The sequence below is a fragment of the Ceratotherium simum genome, chromosome 13, assembly GCF_057802395.1.
Source record: "Ceratotherium simum simum isolate JZ-2026a chromosome 13, ASM5780239v1, whole genome shotgun sequence".
In the NCBI taxonomy this organism is placed as follows: Eukaryota; Metazoa; Chordata; class Mammalia; order Perissodactyla; family Rhinocerotidae; genus Ceratotherium; species Ceratotherium simum.
The window spans coordinates 12555700-12583638 of record NC_141912.1 but is presented as its reverse complement, the minus strand read 5'-3'; the positions used below and the strand labels follow the sequence as shown (position 1 = coordinate 12583638).

Here is a 27939-nt window from a genome sequence, read left to right as displayed (position 1 = left end):
CTAAAACCTAGAATGTTGATTACTTTTGCCACATATCTAAGTTATGTGACATGCCAGAGGTAGATTGAGTTGAGGGGTCTTGAGCCAATCCCCCCGCCCTGACTTTGATCATCATAAACCCTCCCCCAGCCACCTCAAATAAACATAACATCCAACTGCAGACTGTGTGCTTGCTATGCAAATACCTCTCAAAGGCCACGCCCCCCAGCCTCTACTTGCAACCATCGTGAAATCCTAAGGCCAATCCACGTGGGTATCTTGAAGCCACTGTCCTGGGTGAAGGTAATAAGAATCATTTCCATCTGTCCCAGTTTCCCTCTCTTAGCGTCTGTCATCTCTGTTCAAAGGATATATATTGAGGGGCAAGCAGGTTAAAACACAGAATTGATGCATGAATGAGAGGCTCTTTGAGAAACTTAGACGGCATAAATGAGTATAATACTTAAAGCATCATGAAACATGACGATCAACATAAAAAAACCCCGACCTGCTGGCTTTTTCCATGTTCAAGCCAGGATGAACTGTATGCAGAGGGGGCTCTGGGCTCCCAGTTTTCTCCTAGCCAGTGGAGGCTTGTTGATGAATATGGGAAGTACTTGAAAAGGACTGTTCAAGTCCATGGGAACAAATGCTAACATTGATCAACCTTCTCTTGATTTTTACTAGTCTGACCTCTTTTTTCCCTTCTGCATTCCTCCACCCATATCCACCAAAGGAGACTACCTTGTCCTTCCTGTCTGTCTCCAGCACTGTAAGTAATATCAGATATCACTACTATATTAAACTGTGTGATTAGATTGATACTGCACCTTAAGAATAACCTTCCAAATACTTTGTAACTATCTATCCACATAGGCCTCTGAAGTAGGCATGGGATAATTGCTATTCTCCTTATACAGACCCAAAGAAGCCAGTGACACAGGCAGGAATCAGATGTCAGGTCTTCTATTCTCAGTGCTCTATTTTGCAAAGGAAGACCCAGATACACATGAAAAAAATATACATGTGTAAACCGGAATGACAGATTGATGTCTGTTTATATCTCTCCCTCCAGATGTAGTAAATACAATGTTATGGCAGTTGCTATGGTAACTACTTTCTTAATGAGAATAAGGATATATAGTAAGATATTAGAAAACATCAGGTGGTAAGACCCTCTCCAATAACGGGAAAAGAAGCAATAATACAAAATATATATACCCTTGGTATCCATATAGTCATTAAATATTGACACCGCAAAAATCAAATTTCCTAGACTAGTGCTGTCCAATAGAAATATAATGTGAGCCACATACGTAGTTTTAAATTTTCTAGTAGTCACATTAAAAAAGAAAAAAACTAGTGAAATTAATTTTGGCAATATATTTTATTTAACCCACATATCCAAAATATTATTTCAACATGTAATCAATATAAAAATTAATAAGAAAGTATTTTCTATTCTTTTATTTGATCTAATTCTCTGAAATACAATATGAGTTATATGTATTTTACACTAACATCACATGTCAACTAGGAGTAGCTACAGTTCAAGGACTCAATAGCCATATGTGGCTAGTGGCTACCACATTAGACAGGCCAGCCCTAGACTATATTTGGTCATATTTGGCTTGGAATTTGTTCTTTGAGTACACATTCGTCCATCCCTACTTGGAACTTTTAGAAAACTAAATTGCATGCATTTTGTTCTAGCCTTATGGCATAATTCAAGTGGTGTTCTCTTGGGTGGAACAAGAAAATATCAAGCTTGGAATTGAAATACTCTTAAGGATTCAGGTTCCCTCATGCCACCAGAGGATCGTAGAGATTAAAAAATAAATCTCATCTATAACAAGGTCCTTCCTTGGGTTGCCCCAATTGCCCAAGTTAGGAACCTCAGAGACATGCTTGACTGTACTTTCTGTGTATCCTCTCTCTCCCTTCTCCCCACAGCCTCTCTAACAGAACTCTCCATCTTATCAAGTCTACCTGTCATCTGTCCTCAAGTCCCAGGGCCTCTTCTATAACCCAGATGACCCCAAGAACCCCTCCCTGGTCTCCCTGCCTCCACTCTCTACCCATCCAAGTTCATTTTCTATCCTGCCTTCAATGAGAACATGCGTTGAAAGCAGACATTTAATAATGTGGGCTTCTCAGCCTAAAGCCTTTAATAGCAACCTGCTGCCTTTCAAATAAAATCCGTATGCCTTGCCGTGATATACCAGGCAACCATCAACTGGCCTCCAGGGAACTTTCTGGCCCATCTCCTCCTGACTTAACTACACATTCTTTGATTTACCCTGGTCTACATGCTTGACTGGGCCATGATTTGCATGACTCCATGCCTTTGTTTAAAGTCTGTTCCCTTGGGCCAGCCCCAGTTGCCTAGTGGTTAAGTTTCACATGCTCCGCTTCAGCAGCCCAGGTTTGGTTCCTGGGCACGGACCTACACCACTCATCAGTGGTCATGCTGTGGCAGTGAACCACATACAAAATAGAGAAAGACTGGCAGCTGATGTTAGCTCAGGGTGAATCTTCGCAAAAAGAAAAAAAAAGTCTGTTCCCTCTGCCTGGAATGTCCTTCCTTAAAATGCCTACCCCTCACCAAATAGCACAATCCTTCAAGCCTAGCTCAAATATTTCCTGTAGCTTTTCCTGAGCTTGTAGTTAAAATTAACAGCCCCCTTATCTATGTTTTCACACCACTTTTATAAACAGGTGTGTTATAACATTGATCACATTCTATTATAATTATATGATATGCTAGACAAGGATTTCCTCAAGAACAGGAACCACATGCCATTTATCTTTGAATTCACTCTGGGACATAGGAGGATCTCAGTAAATGCCTGAGGAATTCCAATACCCTTTCCTGTCCATTTCTCCCCCTTCCAATTGTCTAACCACTTGGCACATCATCACCATCACCGCCATCACCACCATTACATAGCAGCCAATATTTATTAGCACTACTAGGTACCAGACACTGTGCTAAGCATTTTCATTTAATTCTGAAAACAAATCTGTAAGGTAGGGATTTATCCTCAATTTTTAATAGCTGTGGCATCTTGAATACCATTTCATTCTTTCAACCAGTGTTTCAAGGTCATTCTTATAAACACCAGTTATGACAAATTGATGTGCAGTAATGTATCGATAGACTACAGGATTACGTACTTGTTTGTTAACTTATTTGTTAACAGGCTAATGCACGTGTGTTTTGTTTTAGACTTTTAGTGTCTCCATCTCATTAACACTTCCAGTTTTTAGTGGGCTGGGAAAACAGAAAACCTAATTAATAGTATTTTGTGCAGAGTAAGAGTATGGTGGTTTTGAATAAGAGCATGAGAAACCCTGCCACATGGACATCACAGGATGTGACATTTAGTTTTGTTGCTCAGAGTCATTTGTGGCTTCATTTCTGGGTCTTTAGTTGTTTCCACATAGTTCAGTCTAGTAGTGCTTTAGAAAGTGGAGGGATCAACACCAAGTCTGGGGAGGATGTGGAGCCACAGGAACTCTCATTCATTGCTGGTGGGAATGCAAAATGGTACAGCCACTTTAGAAGACAGTTTGGGGGGTTCTTACAAAACTAAACATACTCTTGCCATACAAGCCAGCAATCACACTCCTTGGTATTTACCCAAAGGGACTGAAAACTTATGTCCCCACAAAAACCTGCACACTGATGTTTATAGCAGCTTTCTTCATAATTGCCAAAACGTGGAAGCAACCAAGATGTCCTTCAGTAGGTGAATGGATAAACCCACTACAGTACATCCAGACAATGGAATATTATTCAGTGCTAAAAAAAAAAAGTGATGAAGCCATCAAAAGACATGGAGGAAACTTAAATGCATCTTACTAAGTGAAAGAAGCCAATCTGAAAATGCTCCATATTGTATGATTCTGACTGTATGATATTCTGGAAAAGGCAAAACCATGGTGACAGTAAAAAAAATCAGTGGTTGCCAGAGGTAGGGGGGATGGGAGGGAGGAATAGGTGGAATAGAGGATTTTTAGGGCAGTGAAACTACTCTGTATGATACTATAATGGTGGATACATGTCATTATGCATTTGTCCAAACCCATAGAATGTACAACACCAAGAGTGAACCCTAATGTAAACCATGGACTTTGGGTGATAATGATGTGCCAGTGTAGTCACTGTAGTAATTGTCATTATAGCCATTGTAGTAATGTGTCAATGTAGATTCATCAATTGTCACAAATGTAGCACTCTGGTGCTGATAGTGGGGGATGCTGTGCATGTGTGGGGGTAAATGGGTGTATGGGAACTCTGTAATTTCTGATCAATTTTGCTGTGAACTGCTCTAAAAAATATATATTTTTTAAAGTGGAGGGACCAGAGAATGGCTTGCTCATAGGTGCCCTGGGATTGTGCTCACTGGGTTCTGGGATGATGTACCAGTTGTTTTCCCACTAGGCTGTCAGTTGCTCAAGTTTATTAATTGTTTTCCCTACTTTGTTTCCACAACACCACTAAATAAACAGCAGTGCATGTACTAAGGGATTAATAAACTCTCCTTTAAATGTAATGAGAAAATACACTTAATGCTTCATATAATAAATACATATTTCCACCCACATAAACAGCATAATAGCCTTACTGTCAACAGAAAAACTATTACTGATGGGGTTTCTGGAGACTCTGGAGCCTGGCACAGCCTCAGACTTGGAGGAGGGGTTATGTTAGGAGGCCTGGCTTGGGGCTAGAAGAGTACCTGAGTCTTGGGAAAGCTTAATTTCCTCGCTGACTCAATCCTGGAAGTGCTCTACGTGTCCCCCGGGGTCAGCCCTTGTCACCACCTGCTGGATTTACAATGCACTGCACAGAGCAGTGCTGTCTCTGCCGGGCAAGGTACTTACTCTGTGAGCCTCAGTTTCCTCATCTGTAAAAAGGGGATGAGGATATTGTGAGTTATTGTGGGCATTACATGAGATCAGGTCTATAAAGTGCTTGGCAGAGCAATTGGCTAACATCTGTGTCAATTAGTGGAAAATATTTATTCTTAATGTTAAGTATTAGTAGATATTACATGATAATAATAAAGTGCTGGCGATGGGATTAGGGAGCCCAGGAGGTGGCAGTAGCTGTGTGAACTCCTCTTCTATCTCACCCCACCTTCTTTCTACTCACTGTGCTGTTGGCACACATTCAGATGGTGAGCGTGTTGACTTCCGTGACCTCTGTCTTCCTTCCTTCTTTCCTTTTTCCATCCCTCCCTTCTTCCCTCTTTATAGTCCTTTTTCCTCCCTCCCTCTTCTCTTTTTCTCTCCCTTTCCATTTATTATTTTTAAAATGAGTTTATTTTGTCCCTTGCTATTCTCAGCTAACTAACTAAGGCTCTTGTGTTGGGGTTTCTTGGCAAAGCCACGGTAAGCTCACCAGGTTGCCATACTTAGATCAGCCTTTTTCTGCTCTCTCGGAAGGCCTGCAATAACATAAACAAGGAAGGTATGGGGTCAAAGGATTCTTGTTCAGAGCAAAGGGGGCTGCTACACACAGTCTTCCCAGAAGGAAGGCAGAGCCTGACAGGAACAAGATCTGAGGCCTCGGGCATAATCTATAACAGAGCAGTTAATGCCTCGCTCCCTGCCAAAGTCAATGCCACTGCCAATCTCGGAAGCCATTTTTCAAATTGCTTTTTGGCCAGCTCAGCGTAATGTCTACATGACAGCCTAACTTTGGGAGAACAATAGAAAAAGGCAGTTTCCCAGAGAGGTAGGTAGTTCCGTTGCTTCCTTTAATTCTCTCCAAAGTACCATGTGGAATTTTCGTGATGACTTGCGTCCAAGTAGGACTGAGACCCAAGACAGGCACGAGAGCGGAGAAGAGATATACACAGTAGCCCTCATAAGGAGACAAATGAATGAGGTTTAAAAGGCGGAGAATGCAGTAAAGAGAGAGACCTGGGATTGAATTCTAGTTCTGCCACGTGCTCACTGGGGCAGGTTATTTAGCCTCTGTTTCTTCCTGTGTACGATACTGATAATAATAAGCTGGGGGGAAGTCTGAGGTGACTTTCGTAAAGCATCTGTCAGGTGGCCTGGTGTACAGCAGGTGCTGAATGACCCTGGCCAGGTAGGTTTCTGAGCCTCCGTTCTTCATGTCTAAAATAGAAAGAGACTACAATGCCCCTTTTATAAAGTTTTTTGGTGTAAGTTAAATGAGACCTCCAGCAAATGGTAAGTACTGCATGTGTGTGTCTTCCTTCTTACCTCCCACAAACCTCCATGTTGCAGATAATAGTTTCCAAAGATGGACACAACTGTTATCTCCCATCCCACATACTCTCCTAGAACCTTGCCACTTCCCCTGTCAAGTGATGGGTTCTAATTACTCTCCCTCTGAATCCTGGTGGGCTTGGAACACGCTTGTAGCCAGTGTGGTAGAAGTAATTCTGTGGGACTGCAGAGGCTAGGTCATAAAAGGCAATGCAGCTTCCACCTTACTAGTTGGAGCACTTGCTTTTGAAGCCTCCAGCTGGCAGGTAAGCAGTTGACTTCACTGAGGTGGCCATGCCATGAGGAAGCCCAACCTAGCCCATGTTGAGAGACTGTAGAGAGAGTTCTCAGATACTCCAACCCCACCTCCCACAGTCACTGTCGGACTGCAACCTCATCAGAGAGGGGAACCAGAATCACCCAAGTGAGCCCATCCTGTACTCCTGATCCACGTCAATGAAATGCAGATCTTGAACACACAATGAAACCTAATTGGAAGAGAAATATGGCCTCTATCACACTCTCCTAGAGTACAATAACATAGGGTTCAAAGCTCAGGCCCTGGAATTGGGGAGGACCAGGGTTTAAATTGACCCTATTACTTTAGCTGTGTGACCTTTAATAAGTCCGCATGTCTAAAAAGGTGATAAAAATAATGCATAGGTCATAGGATTATTGTCAGGATAAATGAGGTGGTTCAGGTTAAGTACTTTGCATCAAAACTGGCACAGAGTAGACACATCATTTATTTATTTATTTATCTATTTATTTATTTTTTTGTGAGGAAGATCAGCCCTGAGCTAACATCCGCGCTAATCCTCCTCTTTTTGCTGAGGAAGACCGGCTCTGAGCTAACATCTATTGCCAATCCTCCTCCTTTTTTTTTCCCCCCACAGCCCCAGCAGATAGTTGTATGCCATAGTTGCACGTCCTTCTAGTTGCTGTATGTGGGACGAGGCCTCAGCATGGCTGGACAAGCGGTGCATCAGTGCGCGCCCGGGATCCGAACCCGGGCCGCCAGTAGCAGAGCGCGCGCACTTAACCGCTAAGCCACGGGGCCAGCCCGACACATTTTAGATATTGTTTGTCATCACCACCAACACCACCAATACCAACATCACCACCACCAACCCTATTCCAATCATTATGATGGGTTTTGCTCCTAAGGCCTTAGAGCTGGCTGAAGTACACCCCTTTCTTTTTTTAATCACACTTCCTTCCATTTAGACACTTTCCCTTCAACCCATACTCTGTATGACTGAGTTTCTTAGCCTTCATGCTAATGTCACAATCACAAGGAATTGTTTCAAACAATCCAATCAATCTTAGCTGCTTTGTACAGCTCACCCACAACCAGCCATTGCTTTGTCCTCAATGTTCTCAGCTGTCTCCGTCATCATCACCTACTAATAGACAAATATTCTGGAGCAGGAGGTCTGTTTTGATTAACGATGCAGAACTATCTATCCCTAAGTCTGTTGGGCCATTCAGCTCAGACTTTGAGTACCTACAATGAGCCAGCAGAGGAGAAAAGGAAGGCTCAAAAAGATAAAGTAGATTGGAAACAGCATTATAGTTTAATTGTTCATTCACTTATCCCCTCATATATTCATTTGGTCATTCAACAAATGGTTATTAACAGCTTTCTATGTGCCAGGCTCTGGACATACAAACACGAACAAAACTGATGTGATTTCTGTCCTCACAGTTTTCAGACTGCTAGAAAGTAACTGGCTTTGTCATCTAATAACACTGGCTTTAAATCTGACACTGTCACTTACTACATATTTAAATTCTTTAAACCTTTCTGAGCCTCATCCTTTTCTTAGGGTTGTTGGGAGGATTAAATGAATTAACGTAAGGAGAGTGCTCCCCACAGCACCCAGCAATGTGTATGATTCTTTCAACAGGTCATATAACTTGTAGTCATTAGAGGCAGGATACAAACCCAGGAGTGTCTGGTTCTCACATTTGTGCTTTTAGAGGAATTTTCTAATTATTATAATTATTTTTTAAAGTCTCACTACTTTTGATTTTGATTTTTCCCCAAGTCATTAATTCATCACTCATTCGAAAATAAAAAATTTGTTTTCCCATGCCTATTTCCATGTCTTCTTTATCTCTCTTCTGTAGAACCCAATGCAGTAAGCATGAACTGATATGAGAATCACATGGCAACTAGTGCCATCACAGGAAAAAACAACAGGAATAGTTATCTTTCTTTAGGTTATACTCAGGAAGCCGGAGTGAAGGGTTGGGCTATGCAGAATATCTTATCTAAATAGTGCAGCAGAAAAAGCCACAGTCAGCATCTAGTCAGAAAGAGCTTATCTGGCCATGTGGTAATTTATGGACATTCTTTCCTTTATTTAAAAGTTGGAAATATTACAAAATTATATTAATGATCTAGGAGACCACCATTAAAAATCCACCAGCATTACTGTGTGTAAAGTCTTTCTAGACCTCTGAGCCCTCTACCATGTTAGACACCATGCTGCAATTCTTCTCTTGACTTCCACAACACCACTTACTCTAAGCTAGTTTTTTAAAAAACAAACTGTACTTATCTCTTTTTCTTTTCCCCATTTATCTACTTAAATGTTGGGTTCTCTCCTAATCCCTCTCCTGGTCTGATTCCTCACTGAAGGATCTCACTTCTGATCTTTTAATCTACTTTTCTAGAGCCTCCCGGTCTATATCGATTGCAATTTCTCTAATTCACATTCTTAGCTTCTCTCACTAGAACTATCATAATAACCCAACTGGTGTCCCATTTGTGAATTGCTTGTCTCTCTGAGCTTTGTTTTTCACAGTGCCACTAAAATCATCTTCCTAAAACCAGGCTGCTACATGACACTCTTCCTCAAAGATTGACATTACTTCCCTACAGCATCAAGTTCAAGTTGTTTAGCATGGCGTTCAAGGTCCGTCCTGATGTTGCACTGCGTTCCTCTCTCCTTCCCTGATGCCTGACTTTCCACTATAACGGTCTTCCTGGTATTCCATACACTTTTCATCTTTCTCTACCTTCCTTCTCATCAGACAATGCACTTCCCTTATTCTCTATCTTTTGCAACATTTCCACTATATTCTCCTCAGAATACTGGTTTTATGAAATGCTCTACTGAAGAACAGGAGCTGTGGTCAATGGTTCCGGGTGATACCGTATACCAGATTGCGCCTTCCCCTTGGAGGTTACATGCACATTAGCATTTCAAATGCTCTGAGAAGTCCTGGGACAAATAAACCTGGTTAGCTTTGTTTACCCCAAAATTTCCTAAACATTGGATTCCTCTTTTATTGGAAACCCTTAGGAACTAGAGTTTATTAACTACCCTTTGGGAAACACTGATATATTCAAATCCTCTTCCTTCATTCGTTCTTCATTCGTCCATTATCCATTTACGCGGCAAATGTTTATTTAACACCATGCCAGGCACTGGAGAATGTACTGCGGGAATAATAGAAAGCAAGATGGACATAGTGGCTGCTGTCACAAAGCTTATAGTTTTGCTTGAAGGGTGGATAGGACTTCAACAGTCTGGGCGAATGGTTAGGGAGGGCCTCCTGGAGGAAGTGGCTTTATATGGGAACTTGATGAAGAAGTGGGAATTAGCCAGATAGAAATTGGGGGCAGAAAGGGAAAGAGTGATGTAGGCAGGGTCAACTGCTTGTGAAGTTTCTGAAGCCAGAGAAAGCATGGAGATGACTGAGTGACTAGAAGACATCTCTACCCAAAGGTCACCAGGAAGTCTTCAATATCCCTTTCATCCCCACTCCCACAATCTTCCTTTGTCCTCTTACCCCATCTGGCTTACAAAGTGGAAGTTCAATAAATGTTTGTTAAATTGCTATTTCCCTTATGGTAATCTGATCTCACTATTATTTTAAGGAGACAGATACCATCTGTTGAAGCACAAGCTACACACACACACACACACACACACCCACACACACACTCCATCCCCAACACTCTTAATAAATTCAAAATAAGGGAGTTACTTTTTAAAAAAGCTTATTGTTAAAATGTATATAGATGTTGTTTTAGTAACTTTATTTCCAATTGAGTTTTTAATTAAAAAATTAAATATAGATATGTAATTGTGAATAATGAGGTGATTTTCTTAATTAACTCCATTGTTGTTTAATCTTCTTTAACACGTTTTCCATTCTTAGGTAGCTTCCTTTTGTCATCTAGCAAATAGAGAGGTAAATGTAATTGGGCGGATGAACTAGACGCTTACAATTGAGTGTACCTAGGAGCCCCAAGTTGGAATCAGCATCTCTCCCTGTAGCCACCATACTGGGAGTCCTGTCCTCTGTTGCTGCCTCACTTCTCAGACACACTGTAATTCCTGCCTTTCTTTCTGTGGCTGCTGTCTCCTAATAAAAGAAGAGCTGTTCCTTTTGTCATCTGTAGAACAGAGGGTAACGTCTCTTAATTAATGAAAGGAAGTGGTGCAGTGTAGTGAGAACATTGCAATTGTTTCCAGTTAATCCCACACACAGTTTGACAAAGTTAATAATCCATAAAATGACCTAGGATCTAAATATGGACAACAATCATCTTTTATGAGTCATTTTTCTATTGTTCCAGCAAAAGCAAGAAAATTCAAAGGCTAAATGCATAGAAGGTCTACGGGTTTACAGGACATAAATTCCTAAATATAATCTCAAATAGAAAAGAAATGTACACATGCCATTCAGATCTTATGAATTTATGCCATTCAGATTTTTTGAATGTTGTACAACTGCCATAAATCATCACATGTTGACAGGTGTCAATTCATCCACCAGTGGAGCAATTATTTGATTGGATACACCATTTGTCACCAAAGCAAAGGCACTTCCATGGTCATGGAAAAGTAGGAAAGACATTACCTCTTAATTTCATTAGACAGTGCATTTCTAAATTCTTTGAGGATAGAGAATGTATCTTGTACATCCATGAACCCTTAAAAATGACTCATGGAACATCTTACCCCAGATCCATAGACCTTTCTAAAATTGGGGTAAAATACACATAACATAAAATTCACCATTTTAACCATTTTAAGGTATATAATACAGTGCCATTTAGTACATTCACAATGTTGTGCAACCATCACCACTATCTAGTTCCATAATATTTTCATCAACTGAAAAGGAAATCCTGTACCCAATAAGCAGTTGCTGCCCATTCTCTCCTCCCCCTAGCCCCTGCTAACCACTAATCTGCTTTCTCTCTCTATGGATTTCCCTATTCTGGATATTTAATATAAATAAAATCATACAATATGTGGCTATTTGTGTGTGGCTTCTTTCCCTTAGCATAATGTTTTCAAGGTGCAGCTATGTTGCAGCATGTATTAATACTTCATTCCTTTTTATGATTGAATAATATTCTACTGTATGGATATACTACATTTTGTTTATCCACTCATCAGTTGATGGATATCTGGAGTATTTCCACCTTTTGGCTATTGTGAATAATGCTGCCATGAACATTCCTGTACAAGTTTTTGTCTGAATACTCGTTTTCAATTCTTTTGGGTATCTACCTAGGAGTAGAGTTGCTGAGTCATATCGAAATTCCACGTTTAACTTATGGAGGAACACATAAAACTTTTTTAGTGACTATTACCAGGATTCTGCAGAGGTTGAATGTAGTTGGTAGGGAAAATCTACACCTGCTGAAATGCCTTAATGAAAATGCTATAGAGCACTGAGACGTGCTTGCTTATAGCACTATGGGTCAGGGAGATTTGTGTGGGGTGACTCATCTCTCCACTAGTTCATAAACTACTTTACACCTGCTGAAATGCCTTAATGAAAATGCTATAGAGCACTGAGACGTGCTTGCCTATAGCACTAAGGGTCAGGAAGATTTGTGTGGGGTGACTCATCTCTCCACTAGTTCATAAACTACTTTCTTCAGTAGAGCTTTGTTGCCAAGCACTTGGCCACTGGAGTTGGATTATGTAAATTTCACTACCAGGCCTGGCATATATCAGTGTGTGACTTTAAATTAGTTACTTTACCTCTAAAAATTTCATCATTTGTAAGTGGGGGAACTAGCTGTAACTACAACATACAGTTGTGGTTACTTTGAATAGGAAGTATATTTAAAAGACTTACTATATCAGTTGGCTAATAAATGCTCAAAAAATGTAAGCTTAGATTGTATTTATACTTCTTCATATCCCTGTGGTGTTTAAGTAGCACACGTGCCGAGCACGGCACTTAATCATATCTGAATAAGTAATATGTTTAATGGGAAAAAACCTGGGTCATTTTGAGGTTTATGGGCTTCTTTTCCTTTCTTTTTTTCTTTCTTTCTTTCTCTCTTTCTTTCTTTTTCTTCCTTCCTTCTTTCATTTCATGTTGGAATATTTCATTTCCTGAAGGATGAGCAAGAGATGGAATTTGGCATCAGCAAGTCAAGGTCCATGAACATAGGCAGAGATTCCCTCACGGGTGCTGTTTATTTAATCACTTTGTGGGTGAGGTCAGTGGTGGGCAGGATAGGTGAGTTCATGAATCTGGTGTTGCCTGCTTAGAGTTGTATATACCTTGGGCAGGAGCTTCTCCAAAGGGAAACATCTAAGAACTTTCTGACTATATTAGAAAATTTATTTTTATTAATTCAGGTCCACTTATGGTATTTTGATTGCAAGCCCTATACACTAATATTTCAGTCTACTTTGCATAATTTTCTATGCCAGTGCATGCCTTCAGCTCTACACACATCAGATTGTATATACCTTTGCTTGTATACTTGTGCCTGGCTTATAATCTGCTCTGGTTCTCATAATGCCGTATCCCTGACTCATGTTTGCTGGTGGCTCAGCTGACCCCACATACACCCATAATTCACAACTCTGCAGCTTCCCAGAATCCCAGTGTTAAACTTAAGGGATTTTTAGTTCCTATCCTCCTTGAGTGAGAGACAGGTTCAAGTGGAAGGATAGGAAGTAGTGAGAGAGGGGGAATGGCATCCAGTCCCAAGCTCTTCAGACTGAGGAAACGTCCTGGAGCAATGTGTTGGGTGATGAGACCCGCCCCCCATCTCTTCTTTTCTTTCAGTCAGCCCTCCTGTGCCATGGTTTTCTACTCACTTCTGTTCACTGTTGTAATATGCAAGGAAGACGCTTCATCTACTTTACAGGGGTGATTTACGTCATAACAAATGGTCATTAAGAGCCACGTGCAACGGGCGAAGTGACAGACACAATATAGAAGGCTGGTGAACTATCATGTATCTGTCATTAATTTGCTACTACTCCGGGAGTACTCCTTAAAGGGGTGTTTACCGCGGGTCTGGTTTAGCTTTTCACCAGCCAAAGGTTTATCCAAATGTATGGGGCCCAAGGATTTTATGTAGGTGAACTGGCAGGGGGAGTGGCCTTGGCTGTGAACCTCGCCAGTAGCAAACGATTGCTCACGTGGAATTGGTGCCATAAGGAGTCCCATAGGCATAACATCCAAGTGAAAACTATATGCTTGCTATGCAAACGCCTCTTAAAGGCCAAGCCCCCAGCCTCTACTTTCAACCATAAGGAAATTCCTAAGGCCAATCTATATAGACATTTTGAAGCCACCAGTGTCTTCAGTGAAGGTAGTAAGAATCATTTCAGTCTGTCCCAATTTTCTGTCTTAGCACTTGCTATGAGAAGATAGCAAGTGTTTCCATCCAAATGATACACACTGAGAGGCAAGCATATTAAACCACTGGGACTGATCTATTAATGAGAGGCTGAAAAACTTAGATGGCGTAAATGAGCCTAACTCGTAGAGCTTCATTAAACATGACCATGAACATAAAAATCTCCAACCTGTTAGCTTTCCACATGGCAAAGCCAGGATGAGCTGTATGCAGGACATGACATGGGGGGCTGGATATGTGCATTTCATCACTTCTGGGCAGAACATAGCTCCCAAGCAACAAAACTTGGTGAACACTTAAGGCTCCTTCCGTTCAAGGTTTGACATGTATTATGAATTCTAAACTGAGTTCTGGTCAGCCATCTAAAGCAACTTTATCTCCACTGAATATTTCACCATCCTAAATAGAAACTCTTCCAGCCTATTACCCTGTTATTTAAGCTGCTTTACAGAAGTCACTCTAAACCAATATATTGAGGCTTTCATGAGTTAAAACATAAACCTCTTACAGCTGTGTTATATACGAGACATTCCTCTAACACTGAAAGATGAAAAGCGGCTTTAAGAAGTCTTAACAGTTCCATCCTTACACCATGAGTTATTTAATTGCAGTAGAAATACATGTACCAAGATTCATTCCTTAATTAGTCTAAACCTAAACCAGCAGTTGTTTAACGTGTGATCTGAGCTATGCCACGGGGTGTGCTCTTGCCGTCGTGCAGCAGAGACAGCGATGCTGTTCAGGTTTTATTTTTAAAGTTTGGGTAATTATAACTTAAACTAACAGCAGGGGGGAAATGAATCATTTATCTGTCTCTCTCATTACAGCTTCTCTCCCCCAAAAGTGTTTCCTTTCTTGAGGCATCTACCTAGCTAGCGAGGTGTTACTCTGCGTCCTGAGGACTTTGGCGTCTGAGATTTGATCACAAATTGTATAGTAAATCTTCTGAGACAGATGATTGCCACCCTAATTCATTACAAAATGGAAAAAAAATGCACTCAATTTAGTACACTTGCTTGATATAAAATGTGAACAATCAACAAGCAGCAGTGTGTGTAGGAGGAAAAGCTCTGGACTAGACGTCAGCAAGGATTTGAGCTCCCTTCTGCAGGAGACGGGTGGGGGCACTTCGGGCCCTCCCTTAGTCCCTGGGCCTTGGCTTTCCTTCTATGCTTTCTTAGGTTGCACGCGGCTGTAAGGTGCTAGGATCCTGGTGAGCAGGAGGGTAAAGCAATAAAGAGGAGGACAGAGGCATGATGTACAACTACTCGGATCATCTACTGCTTTCCTCTAATTAGCACGAGCCATGAGTCAGGCTTAGAATTGGCTGGGATTGTGACTGATGAGGAAAGAGTTCTGGGGAAAACAAGTGACTTGTTGACAGTCACACTGTTAGTAAATGTGAGAGAGAGAGTGCAAACCGGGGATTTTCATGCTAGGTTATCTAAGGCAATCTCGCCTTAGATTACGGAGAAACCAAGAGACATCTTTACAACGGTATTTTTCAATGGCTACTCACTATCCTTGGACTAAGGAGGGATCACAGCTTTTGGAAGCTAGTAGTTTTAGTTCTGGTTCAGCATGATTTTGCCACACAATGCAGCTTCTATGTGTCCTGTTTTTATCTTTCTTTAGAGAAGCTGTATTACACAATGATTAAGAGTGTGGGCCTAATACAAAGATTTGTACATGAATGTTCATAGCAGCTTAATTTTTAATAAACAAAAACTGGAAATAGCCTAAATGTCCATTAACAGATGAATGGATAAACAAATTGTGGTATATCCATACAATAGAATACTACTCAGCAAAAAAAAGAAATGAACTACTGGTGCCTGCAACAATGTGGATGTGGATGTCACTCAAAATAATTATGCTGAGTGAAAGAAGCTAAACAAAAAAGAATTCATACTGTATGATTCCATTTGTATGAAATTGTAGAAAATGCAAGGTAATCTCTAGCAACAGAAAGCAGATCAGTGATTGATTAGGGGTGGGAGTGTGGAGAGAGATGGATGGGAGGATTAAAAGGAGGCCCGAGGAAACTTGTGGCAATGAGGCATAGGTTCATGATTCTGATTGTGGTGATGGTTTCACAAGTATATACAAATGTTAAAAGTTCTCAAATTATACACTTTAAATATGTGCAATTTATGGTATATCAATTATACCTCAACACAGCTGTTCCAAAAAATAAAAACCAAAAAACCATAGGGGGCCTGGAGTTGAAACCCAGCCTCATTATCCACCAGCTGTGTAACTTTTAGTGAATTATTAACCTCATCTGCAAAAGGAGGGTAATAATGATTCCTACCTCACAAAGTTACCGTGAGGATTAAATGGGTTAATACTTGTAAGGTCCTTAATAAAAACTAGCTCTTATTATTATTTTCTCAGAAACACTGAGAAAGAATTCTGTTTTATCTTTTGCATCTCATTCCCATAAAATTTGAGTTCATGAATCTATTTAAGGAATATTAAAGTGAGACTCATGCAGATTTTTGGGTCTCTGCTCAGCACCCTATCTGGGAACATTCTCCTGACCACACTCTAAAATACTACCCCTACCCCAGTTACGTTTTAGACCCTTCCTCTGCTTTATTTTTCTTCCTAACACTTATCATCATCTGATGTTATGTTATAATTTCTTTATTTGTTTACTCTCTGTCTCCCTCCACTGAAACAGAAGCTCCCTGAGACCAAGGACTTGTCTGTTTGGTTCACTAATATGAGTCACTCAATAAATACGTGTGCCTGTTGAATAAATGAACGACTGCATTATCTCCAAGCACCTTCCTTGGTGATGGTGGCAGTGTGGTGGTAGCATGCAGTCCTTGTCATTGTTGTGTTGTGGCTGGTGGCATGGACAGGTTTATCGTCCTCTATGATTCTGTGCAGCTGGCTTAACACACAGAAGTGGCCGGGTAGAAGGAAGACCGGAAATTGGTTAGATCAGTGAAATCCCAATCTCATTTCATTCCTGGCTCTGTAGGAGTTAGAAACTGCATATGCTGAATGAGATATCTGAAAAAATAAGATCAGGGCCTGAGACTGTTACTAAAATGATGCAGAAAATAAATTTTAAATTTTAGAAAGTTGCAAACACAGTAATTTTGACACGATCCATCCTTAGACTCTTTCTTTTATAGTCAATTAGAAGAGAAATTGGATGAAAATTGGGTCCAAGGTACAAAGTCACCCCTGCCCTCCAGAAGCCCTTGAAAATGCAGCCAATTTGTTCTGGTTTGGATAACTCAAGACCTGCCCACACTTTTTTCCTTCTTTTTAATTCTATGAATGCAGGTTACATATCTAAACCTCAAAGGAGTTAATTCTTGACTTGTTTCCATTTGCCTGTCTCGTCCTCCTTTTGCTATGTTTCCTATAGATGCTATTTCTTCAAGTTTGTAGATTTAGCAGAAATGTGAAAATGGCATCAATGCCAGTTCAATGTTACGTCTTCTATAAAGATGCATTTAAACAATGCTCTAATGAATATACGCCTGGACCTGCAGGTACGTCAGTCAATCCTCACGTGAGTACTTTTATTTGATATCTGTGTGCAAACAGATTACTGAAATTATTCTGCCTTGAACTCTCTCCTTAGGAATCTGCAAACAATGCCTTATAAATAAGTAGCACACGATTTCAGTGCATACAAAAGACTTCTTGAGTTAGCATTTGTCATCTTTGATGTTTTAATTATCTCATTTGATCTCTTTATTGTTGCAATTCCATTCTAATTTAGTGTGTAGACGCTTGAGTGCCTTGGGCTAGATTAATCAATTAATATTATAATTATTATTATACCAATATAAATATAAGTGGATAGGTGGCTTGAATAGCTCCAGATCCATTACTTTACTTCTGAATACAGAGATCCTGGCTGTGAAAAATTCTTTTAGACTACTTTGAAGTGAAAAAATGAAATTTTTCCTGAAATTTGAAAGGCACATACGGGGTTTGGATGAATTTGGATGAGGTTTATTTTTTGTTTGTTTGATGGGTTTGCTATGTCAATACCCGTTCTTTGCTGCAAATGTGAATAGTTCTTTAAGGGGGAACAAGACTGTCTCTTTCTCTTATTTTATATGATCTGAAATCATAAGCAGTGGCCTTGATCAAAGGCTCTCAGGGAACAGGGAGTTTGAGCAGGTTGTGAGGACATTAAGGTCCAGAAATAATCTCTTAGGTAAAATAAGGAGACAAATCTCAGTCACGGGGTGACCTCCCACTCAGTGCACAAGTCTAACAGATTTTTCAGGAGCCTATTTCATTTCACACAAGGCACGCAGGCTGGCAGCCACCATGAGTGCTGGGCCAAACAGAACGGAGTTTGTCCTTGGGGCTTTGCAGGAACCAGGTGGTTAGATGGAAATACAATGAGGAAGAAAGGGTGTTAAGTTCTTTTTTGGTCCCAGGAAAGATACCCCTCCTCCAGATTACTGCTCCCCATCAAACCACCCGCAAACCCAAACACATACACACGTGCACGCACACACACACACACAGAGTTATCCACATCTACACATTCACACACAAATACATGCATGCCATAAATAAGATAATACATCAATGTCTGAGATGCTCCCTTTCCTTTCTCTGAATTTCTACATTGCAGTATCAGTATATATATTATATCACGCTTTTGGTTCTTATGTATTCTCTAAACTATGGCTGTGTTTTGTTCACACATGGGACTGTAACAATTGGTCACATTTATGGGGCCTCTGCTATGTTCCACACAGTGTCTATTATCTCATTTAATCCTCATAACAATGCTCTGAGGAAGGTGCCACTGTTATCCCCATTTTACAGACAGAGAAACTGGGGTACAGAGAGGGTACAGAACCTGGTGGAGGTAGAGCTGGGATTGAAGGTAGAGACAAAGTTTTGTGCATCTTAAGTGTCCCTCATAGGGCAGTAAAAACACATACAAGGTGATCAGCAGGTAACTATTAATAGGAGTTTTAACCCATCTAATGAGTAAATGCATATTTTGTCAGGGTCCTGGGAGAGTTGATGCAAAACTGAAATCCTCCTCAAAACCATGGCTCACCAGAGCCATGGAGTAAATCTTATGGACTGTCACAGGTTGAACAGTGTCCCCCAAAAATATATATGAAGTTCTAACTCCCAGTACCTGTGAATGTGACCTCATTTGGAAATAGGGTTTTTGCAGATGTAATCAAGTTAAGATGAGGTCATTAGGGTGATCCCTAGTCCAATTTGACTGATGTCCTTATAAGAAGAGAAGAGAGCCAGAGACAGACATGTACAGAGGACAGATAATGTGAAGACATGGGGAGATGGAGTCAGAGACTGGAGTGTTGCATCTACAAGCCAAGGAGCGCCAAGAATTGCCAACTGCCAACAGAAGCTAGAAGAGGCAAAGAAAGATTCTTCCCTAAAGCCTTCAGAGAGAGCATGGCCCTGCTGACACTTTGATATTGGACTTCGAGCCTCCAGAACCATGAGAGAATAAATTCCTGTTGTTTGAGGCCACCTAGTTTGTGGGACTTTTGTTATGGCAGCCCTAGGAAACCAACAGTCACACCAACCCATATTTTCCATTTTCATAATAGATCAAAGAGTAAATGTCCCTTCAGACTTCTAAAAGCAGCCAAACCCTCTCCCTTCTCTTAACTACTTGAACAGGGCTCATGTCCCAAGTAGGGAATTGCCCAGCTGCAGCTGGGGCTCCAGCAGGTGTGGCCTAATGTAGTTGGTGTAGGGGCTCTCTTGAGGACTCTGTGGGTTTCTACGGAACACAACTCTAGTCGAAGAGGCCACAGAAGGGTTGGCACTGCTGGTCCCACTCTTGCTTCATCCATATCCCGAAAAAATGGGAATAGTCTGCACCATATGGGGACATGAAGATATTAAGGTGTGAGCCCGGGTCAGAAGAAGAAAAGCTGTCATCATTGGGTGCAGTCAGGTATCTAATATCCTGGCACTGAGCCTCATTTGTTGGCTCTTTCTGAGTTGGCCCAGGAGTTCCAGATGCTGGCCTGTGCTGGTCCATTAAGAATCTTCACACGCCTTTAACAAAAACAGTCCTTTTTTGGGAAATATTTTCTTTATTCTGAGAATATGCCCTTCCTATTTTTAAAATGGTAACATGTCCTTTGTTTTATGAAATGAAGGTGATTCTTAATAGTAAGTTTTTTTTCTTTTAATTTCCTTCCTTGACAAAATAAAGTTGGTATTCCTATGTCAATCCTTGACTGTTTCTTGAAATTTTGTAATCTGTTCTATGGAAGTTCAAAGTCTGGCCTTCTGAGTTGGGCTGTTTGTGGATAGAACTGTATCAGCTACTTTGTTCCTGATTCATCCTTAAGCAGGGAAGTATAATGGAAGAGAGATGACAAAAAAAAACTGAGTTGGGAAAACTGAGGTTTTGTTTTTTTTTTTAAATGTATAATTTACATAGAGTGAAATGCACAAATCTTAATTGTCAGTTTGATGAGTTTTGACAAATGCACAACCCATGTAGGAAAGCTGAGTTTTAGTTCCAACTCTAGCACTATCCATTTATAAGACTTTGAACGTGTTATGTAACTACTTGGTCTCAGTTTGCTCATCTGAAAACAAAGAAAATGGACTAGCGGGTCTCTAGGGATAATACCCATCCCAACAGGCAGGTCTTGAAGGCCATCTGACTTTGCTTTCTTCCTTGGAAGTCTTCTTTGAAGACAAAGAATCAACTCCACGTTTATTCATTCCACAAGTATACGGTGAGCACATGCCATACAGAAGGACCTCTTCTGGAGCTGGGACACAGCAGGGAACTATCCATGAAGTACTTTGGAAAAAACGGTACTCCTTGGTACTTTTAGTGCTCATCCCCATGAATATAACAGAAAGAATCATCTTGGAGGGGTCCATTATAGTCATCAATTCTAACGGATCTGTTTGCTACCTTTATCTCCTCCTTCTCTTTTCTCCTAGTTTTCACAGAATTTGGGTTCTCAAGTTATGATTATTTGACCATCATTTTTTGAAGCATCTCTTTAGAACATCTAGTTTTATTAAATAAAATGTCATTTCCCTTGAACATTTTAATTCATATAATCATTCTTGAGTATGCAGATACTTGTAGGACATTTAAAGCTTCGAACTTACAATTGAATTTTCAACCTTAAGAAAAATATGAAAACATTACTTCACCAAGATTTGGAATAAATTAAATGCTTGACATATAGATAGATACATAAGAGCCAAGGTAATGACTCTCTGCTTGTGAATTTTGGCTCAGCCATTTCCAAATTCTGTAACCCCAGGCAAGTAGTTTAATCTTACTGAACCTCAGTTTCTTCATGTGTACAATAAGATTAAATAACAGCATCTAGAGGCTGGCCCTATAGTGGTTGAGTTTGGTGCACTTTGCTTTGGTGGCACAGGTTCATGGGTTTGGATCCCAGGCACAGATCTATACCACTTGTCAGCCATTCTGTGGCAGCGACCCACAAATAAAGTAGAGGAGGATTGGCACAGATGTTAGCTCAGGGCTAGTCTTCCTCAAGCAAAACAAACAAAAAACCAAGGAATATTGGCAACAGATGTTAGCTCAGAGCTAATCTTCCTCAGCAAACAAACAAGAAAAATAACAGCATCTAGGGCTGGCCCGGTGGTGTAGCAGTTAAGTTCATATGCTCCACTTCAGTGGCCCGGTGTTTGCTGGTTCGGATCCTGGGCACGGACCTACGCGCTGCTCATCAAGCCACACTGAGGCGGCATCCCTCATAGAGCAACTAGAAGGATGTTCAACAATGACATACAACTATCTACTGGGGCTTTGGGGAGAAAAAAGGAAAAGAGGAGGAAGATTGGCAACAGATGTTAGCTTAGTGCCAATCTTCCTAAAAAACAAAAAAACAAAAAAACCCTGCAATATTTTTTAAAAAAAAGTAATAGCATCTATTTCTTAGGGTTATTATGAGGATTAATGAGATAATGCTGATAAAGGCTTAAGGAACTGTTTTAGTCCTTTTGGACTACTATAACAAAATGCCACAGACTGGTGGCTTATATAGAACAGAAATTTGTCTCTCACAGTCCTTGAGGTTGGAAGTCTGAGATCAGGGTACCAGCATGGTCAGGTGACGGCCCTCTTCTAGGCTGTAGACTTCTGGTTGTATCTTCATATGGTGGAAGGGGCTAGGGATCTCTGTGGGCTCTCTTTCATAAGGCACTAATCCCATTCGTGAGGGCTTCACCTTAGGGATTTAAGCACCTCCCAAAGGCCCCACCTCCTGACACCATCATCTTTGGGGGTTAGGATTTCAACATACATACTGGCGGAGTGGAGATATAAACATTCAGACTATAGCAGAAACCATCAGGATCATTCAGAATTAAAAGAAAGATGTTTATTGTTTAAGGGAATTGGAATTGTTTAGCTTAGAAGAGAGAAGAATAAAAAATGGTTTAATAAATGTCTTTGAGTATACAAATGATAACTAAAATGACCAAAGATTGGAGATCTCTTGGAAAGATTATTCAAGAATAAATGGGCTTACATTCTAATGAGAAGGAGTTTAGTTATCTAAAAGGAAAAACATCTTGCCTATACGCTGATTAAACGTTGGAACTAGCTGACAAGGAACACTCGTAATTTCCATCCTCAGAGATATTCGGGAATAATGTTGGCCACAATTGCATCTTGGATGGTTTGCATATTTTCTACTATAGAGACAGGCAGATGAATAAAAGAGTTTTTTTTGAAATTCCTTCCTGGATGAGGATTCCAAAACAGGATCTTTCACTCTCTTCCTGTGAGATCCAGGCCAAGCCAAGCTACATCCTGGGCTACACTATTTTTCTCTGAAGACATTAAGTGTTAATGACTCAGTAACAGGCAAGAGAAAACAGGTCACTGAAGGAAAGTAGTTGTCTAGAGTTGTGGTCCTCAGACTGGAACATGCATCAGAATCATCTAGAGGGCTAATTTAGCACAGATTTCTAGGCCCCATCCCCAGAATTTCTGATTCAATAGGTCTGGGGTGGAGCCTGATGATTTCTTTCCGTCAAGTTTCCAGATGATGCTGAAATAGCTGGTCTGGGGACCATACTCTGAGAACCACTGATCTATAGAGGAAAGGATGCTGCGAGTGGGAGATTCCTATTGTCTGAGTGTCTGAATGCCAGGGTAGTGGCCTCAGTCCTGGCCGGCTGGATCTCCCAGCTGTGAGATGATGAGACCACAATGAAATGAGTGGTAAGCCCTTTGCTCTCTATTCCTCAGCACACACCGGCCAACCTCTGCCTGCCTGCACTTAGCAGGAAGTATACAAGGGCAGCCAGAGTGCACGCTCCTGCATCTTCTCTGCTTATGTGAATCTGTGTGGGATTCTGCTTTGTGAATATCACCTCTATTTAATTGGAGTCTCTGGACGCTGATATGAACATTTTCATTTAATTCATCCATTTATTCCTTCATCCATCAACCCAGCCTTTAAATATGTACTCACTGTTACAACGTGCACAGCCCTACGGTCTGTGCCTACTTGGAATCCACTTCCAGTCTTCTCCTGGATTTATTTTGGGTCCCTGGACATTTATATTAACTTGCCATGGTAGAGACTGCTGACTCCTTTCTTTTAGGAAGAGAATCCCCTGAGTTCAGCTGGACATATAGCCATTGTGCTCAAAACTAAATTTGCACAACCTTCCATGCAGCTAGGTTTGACCATGAGACTAAATTCAGGCTAAAAGGAGAGATGAGCCAAAGTCATGTGTGTGACTTTGGGTTATCTTCTTTAAAATGGAAAGTGCTTCCCCAAAGTTCTGTCTCCCCTTCCCACTCTCTGAGAAGGGACAATGGCTGAAACAATCCTGGAAGCCACATGATGAAGTTGGCAGAGCCACCCCACCAGCCCTGGACCATTCCTTTCTAGGCTTTTATGTTAGAGAAAAACAAATTCCTGTCTTGTTTAAGTCACTGCATTTTGGGGTCTCTTTGTTATAGCAGCTTAGCCTTTACTGTAACTAATACAATTGCCTGCATGGTTGTCTTTTGCATTTGTTACCTTTCTGGACTCAAGATTCAGCTCAAGCTTTTAGAATCATGGTACCAATACATCCTTTCTCATACCTAGAACTCGCTTTGAATTGGTATTTGTTTCCACTTTTTCCAACTAGTTAGGGTCCCAGATCTAGTCTCCTGAGCCCTCTCTTACAGTGACTCAGCACCTAGGGTTCTTGTCTAGGGGACACACAAACACTGAAGGACAGATGTGGCTGGCAATGCTGATATACAGATGCTGTTATAACAGCCCAAGTAAAGACAGTGATGATCAAATACTTGAGTAATTGTTTGAGGACTGATTGTGAGTTCTTTCGCACGTCTCTTTCTTTTCATATAGTCCCCAAAGAGGTTCTCCAGACACACAAGAAAGCTCTGTTCAAAGGGAGTGTTTAGAGGTTTAACCATCATAGAAAGTCTTCTACTTGCAGTATTTGGGGATAAAATATTTTATTTAAAAAAAAAAAGCAGTGTAAAAAAAAGTAAAGGGTGACAACAGCCATGTTGGTGACTCAAAAGACATTGTCATTTGCATCAACATTTTAAAACAATGGTTACTCAGCCAAGAAGTGCCACTAAGGCATTTACAGAAAATTAAAATGATTACTTCTGACAAAGTTGAATGAAGCAGCAGTCTCAGTAGAGGCTGATCAGTTAGAAACTATTCAAGAATATCATCTGGGGACCCTGGAAGTGTTTTTCTAAACTAAGATAACACAGTGAAGAAGCTGCAGGCTTTGGCTGTGAATAAATAGTCCTCAAAAGAGGTGAGTTTGGCAGCTGTTTACGTGGTGTGACTGAGGAACAATGAGTCATTTGTTTTTCAGATTTGTCTGGTTCAAGTCTGAGAGTCACGGTGTTGCCTTAACTTCCTTGATTAAACCGTTGTCTTCCTCACTTTTCCAATAAAGGGACAATGCATCATTTGCAGATAACATTGTCTAGTCCATCTGTCCTCTGTCTACGAGATTTTACCACCACCACTACCAATAAGTCCACATTGAGTGTCTATAGTGAATAGTTTGAAGGACTAGGAGATCTGGAGTCAGGTGCCCTAAAGCAGAGCCCAGATGGTAATTCGGGTGCATGTGACTTGCTAGATGAATGCTGTCAGGAGAAAGAGAGTGAGCAGGGGCAGGTTAGGGCAGGGAAGGGGCTAAAAGCAGGGACGTGATTTCAGCTGGATTCTAGCTCCAGCCTGGCTCCATGGGAGGCTCTGAAGCATCATTTACCCCACAGAGTTGGTCCCACCTTTAGGCAAGGGGGTCAGTCCTTGGTCCCTCTGTACAAGTCATTCATTCATTGGCTGCCAGCTGCCCTGGATCGGGGATGAGTGGAGGGTGAATGGGTGGAGCACGACCTCCCAGATACAGCAGTTCTGTTTTGCTTAGGGCAATCTCAGAGGAGTGCTTCTCAAACACATTGGAATCTCCTGGAGATCTTTAAAAAATACCACTGTGTTGTGTACACGCTCAGACATTATGATTTAAGGAGCTTTTGCCTGAAACTCCCTGACATCGCTCTCTGCTCCTTCAAGACTCATGTGCCCTTCCTCTGTGCAGCTTTTCTTTAGTCTTGTCTTGGGGTGGGTTAACATCAACTCTGCTCTCTTCTGGAACCTTTGCCTTTCTTTGTTATGGAGCTGATCACCCTCTATTGAGGCTGTCTTTCTACCCATCTGCCTTGCCCACTGGACTGAGCTCTCCCTTGAGGATACAGATGAGCTTTAATTTGTCTCTCTATCTTGGCCCCTACCACAGTGTCTGGCATAGAGGACACCTTCAGGGTTTGTTACTTGAATAAACGAATGGATGGGACTGCAACTTTTCAAATGAGTGGTACAGACACAAATGCTCCAGGAGTTCTGAGGAGGAAGCAGTCCTTCAGGGCTGGAGAAGGCTTTGAGGGAAAGGTGGAAATTAAAGCAGGATTCTGAAGAAAAAACAAAAGCAAATCCCTGTAATCTCCTAGTTTCTCAGTCTATCTAGAATCCTGGGGGTTAATTTCAAACCAGTTTAGGGTGGTAGGTGGTGGATGGAAACTGGACGATCCACACATTTTTAGTGCTCCTCTCAGCAGCCTTCCAGAATGACTAACCATGGTTGTTAACACACATAGTGCAAACTGTTTTGTAAAGAGATCTTGCCCTTCTCTCATGGTCATTTGAAGATGATCATTCATCCATCAGCAGGCCTTCCTTTCAGAAGGTGTTTGTCCTTCTCCCATTCAATGTGTTAATGAATCTTGGGTGAAACAGTGGGGCATGTGGGGATGGACGCCATCATCCTGGCAATGATGGATGGCTCTACTGTCCTTCCTTGTCTGAGCCTAACTGAGGGCCTCATAGTTTACGCAGAGTCTGGCTATGACTGGGACTTGAATGAGAGCCAGCAACCTGGATGAGGTTCATTGCAGGTAAGAGAGAGATGGTGCTGGTGTCAAGAGACACCTGCAGGCAGCAGTCAGAGGCTTAGCCCTCTTACCTCTGAGAGGTGCTAACCTGCCAGAAGCATGATTCCTCTTTGACTCCCAAGAGACAGCAGTCTACCTTCTTATGGGTGAGCTTCAAGAAACCCCTGGTTTGCTCTTCATCAGATTGCTTCCTACAGAAGCACTTCAGATTCTCAAATGGTCCTGAGCCCCAGGATTTATCATCACGGGCATGTGAGTGTCCTTTTGGTGTGTGCATTTGTGTACCTATTCTATTCACTATAGCGTTCAAGGGCCCAGGCTCTGGAATTAGACAGATCTGGATTCAAATCTTGGCTGTGTGATTTTAAGCAAACAACTGAGCTTCTTTGAGCCCCAGTTTTATGAACTGTATAATGGAAGTAATAATAGTACCTTCTTCATAGGCTTAGTGTGATAACCAAGTGAGATTATCCATTCAAAAACATGTAGAGTTATTCCTACAACATAACAAGGGACTTAAAATATTGATATTATTATTGTTGTTGCTATTATTAATCTTCCAAATTGACAAATCTTTGCAAGTCTATGCAAGAGACTTCACTAGGCCTTGAGGATAAAAAGGCAAGAGAGACCTGGCTTCAAAAGGTTCATAGTCTAGAGGGGCAGATGCGTTCAAGAGCACTAAACTGAAGTGCTGTTTGACACTGGGTCCCCACCAGCCTACATTGCACCTTTATGTGAATGAGAAAAATAGATGCTCCCTTCTGCCAGTGGGCTGGCTTTTAGAACCTTGCCTTCTTGACCAGGTGCCCTTGTTCAGTGAACAATCTGAACAACTGTGCATAATGACCAGATGTGATATGTGCTATGCAAGCAGCATTAGCAAAACTGTAATTATTGTATTTGGGGTGGGAAAAGTAAAATAAATCTTCACAGAGAAGAAGGTGGCATCTGAGCTGTATCTTAAGCAATGATTATATTTGACAAGGTTTGCAAGATTTGCCAGAAAGGGCAGTGAAGCAAAGGCACAGAGGCATGAAACGGGTTGATGACTTCATAGTCTAGAAAGGCTGGTGGGACCAGTGTGAAGAGCCTTGAATGCCACACAAAAGAGGTTGGTCTTTTGTTTATAAGCACTGTGAGCTCATGATCAGCTCTGTCTGAGTTCAGTGACTGCTGGATATTTGTGATATGGATTTGTAAACAGAGTGGAGAGAGAAGGGCACTCTATGAACCCTGATGAGAGGAATGAAGGCCCAAAGCAGGTTGTGAAAGAGAAGCAGCCAAAGCCAGAAATTCTACAAAGGAAGAATATTCAGGACTTGATGGGCAACTTTCTATAGAGATAAGGAATACGAGTCAAAGATAAGTCCAAGTCATCTAGCCCAGGAGACTTGATGGATATTGATGTTGCAAAACAGGGTAGGGAGAAGATGGGGCATGGACTGGGGTCAGGCAAAGATTTGGGTTTGGGGGAACACAGAGTTTGAGGTACCTGTGGTATATCCAAATGTAGATATGGATCTGAGATTCAGGTGAGGACCAGGGCATAGACTTGGAAGTCATTAGTTTGTAGAGCAGAATTGAAGCGATAGGATTAGATGAGATTCACCAAGGAGAGTATGTA

The 27939-nt window shown here is 41.2% G+C and overlaps 1 protein-coding gene across 1 annotated transcript in view; it reads right to left on the bottom strand.

The window, feature by feature from the left end:
- The window catches only part of PHACTR1 (phosphatase and actin regulator 1), a 500383-nt gene that overhangs the window by 295065 nt on the left and 177379 nt on the right, over window positions 1-27939 (bottom strand). The window lies entirely within an intron of this gene.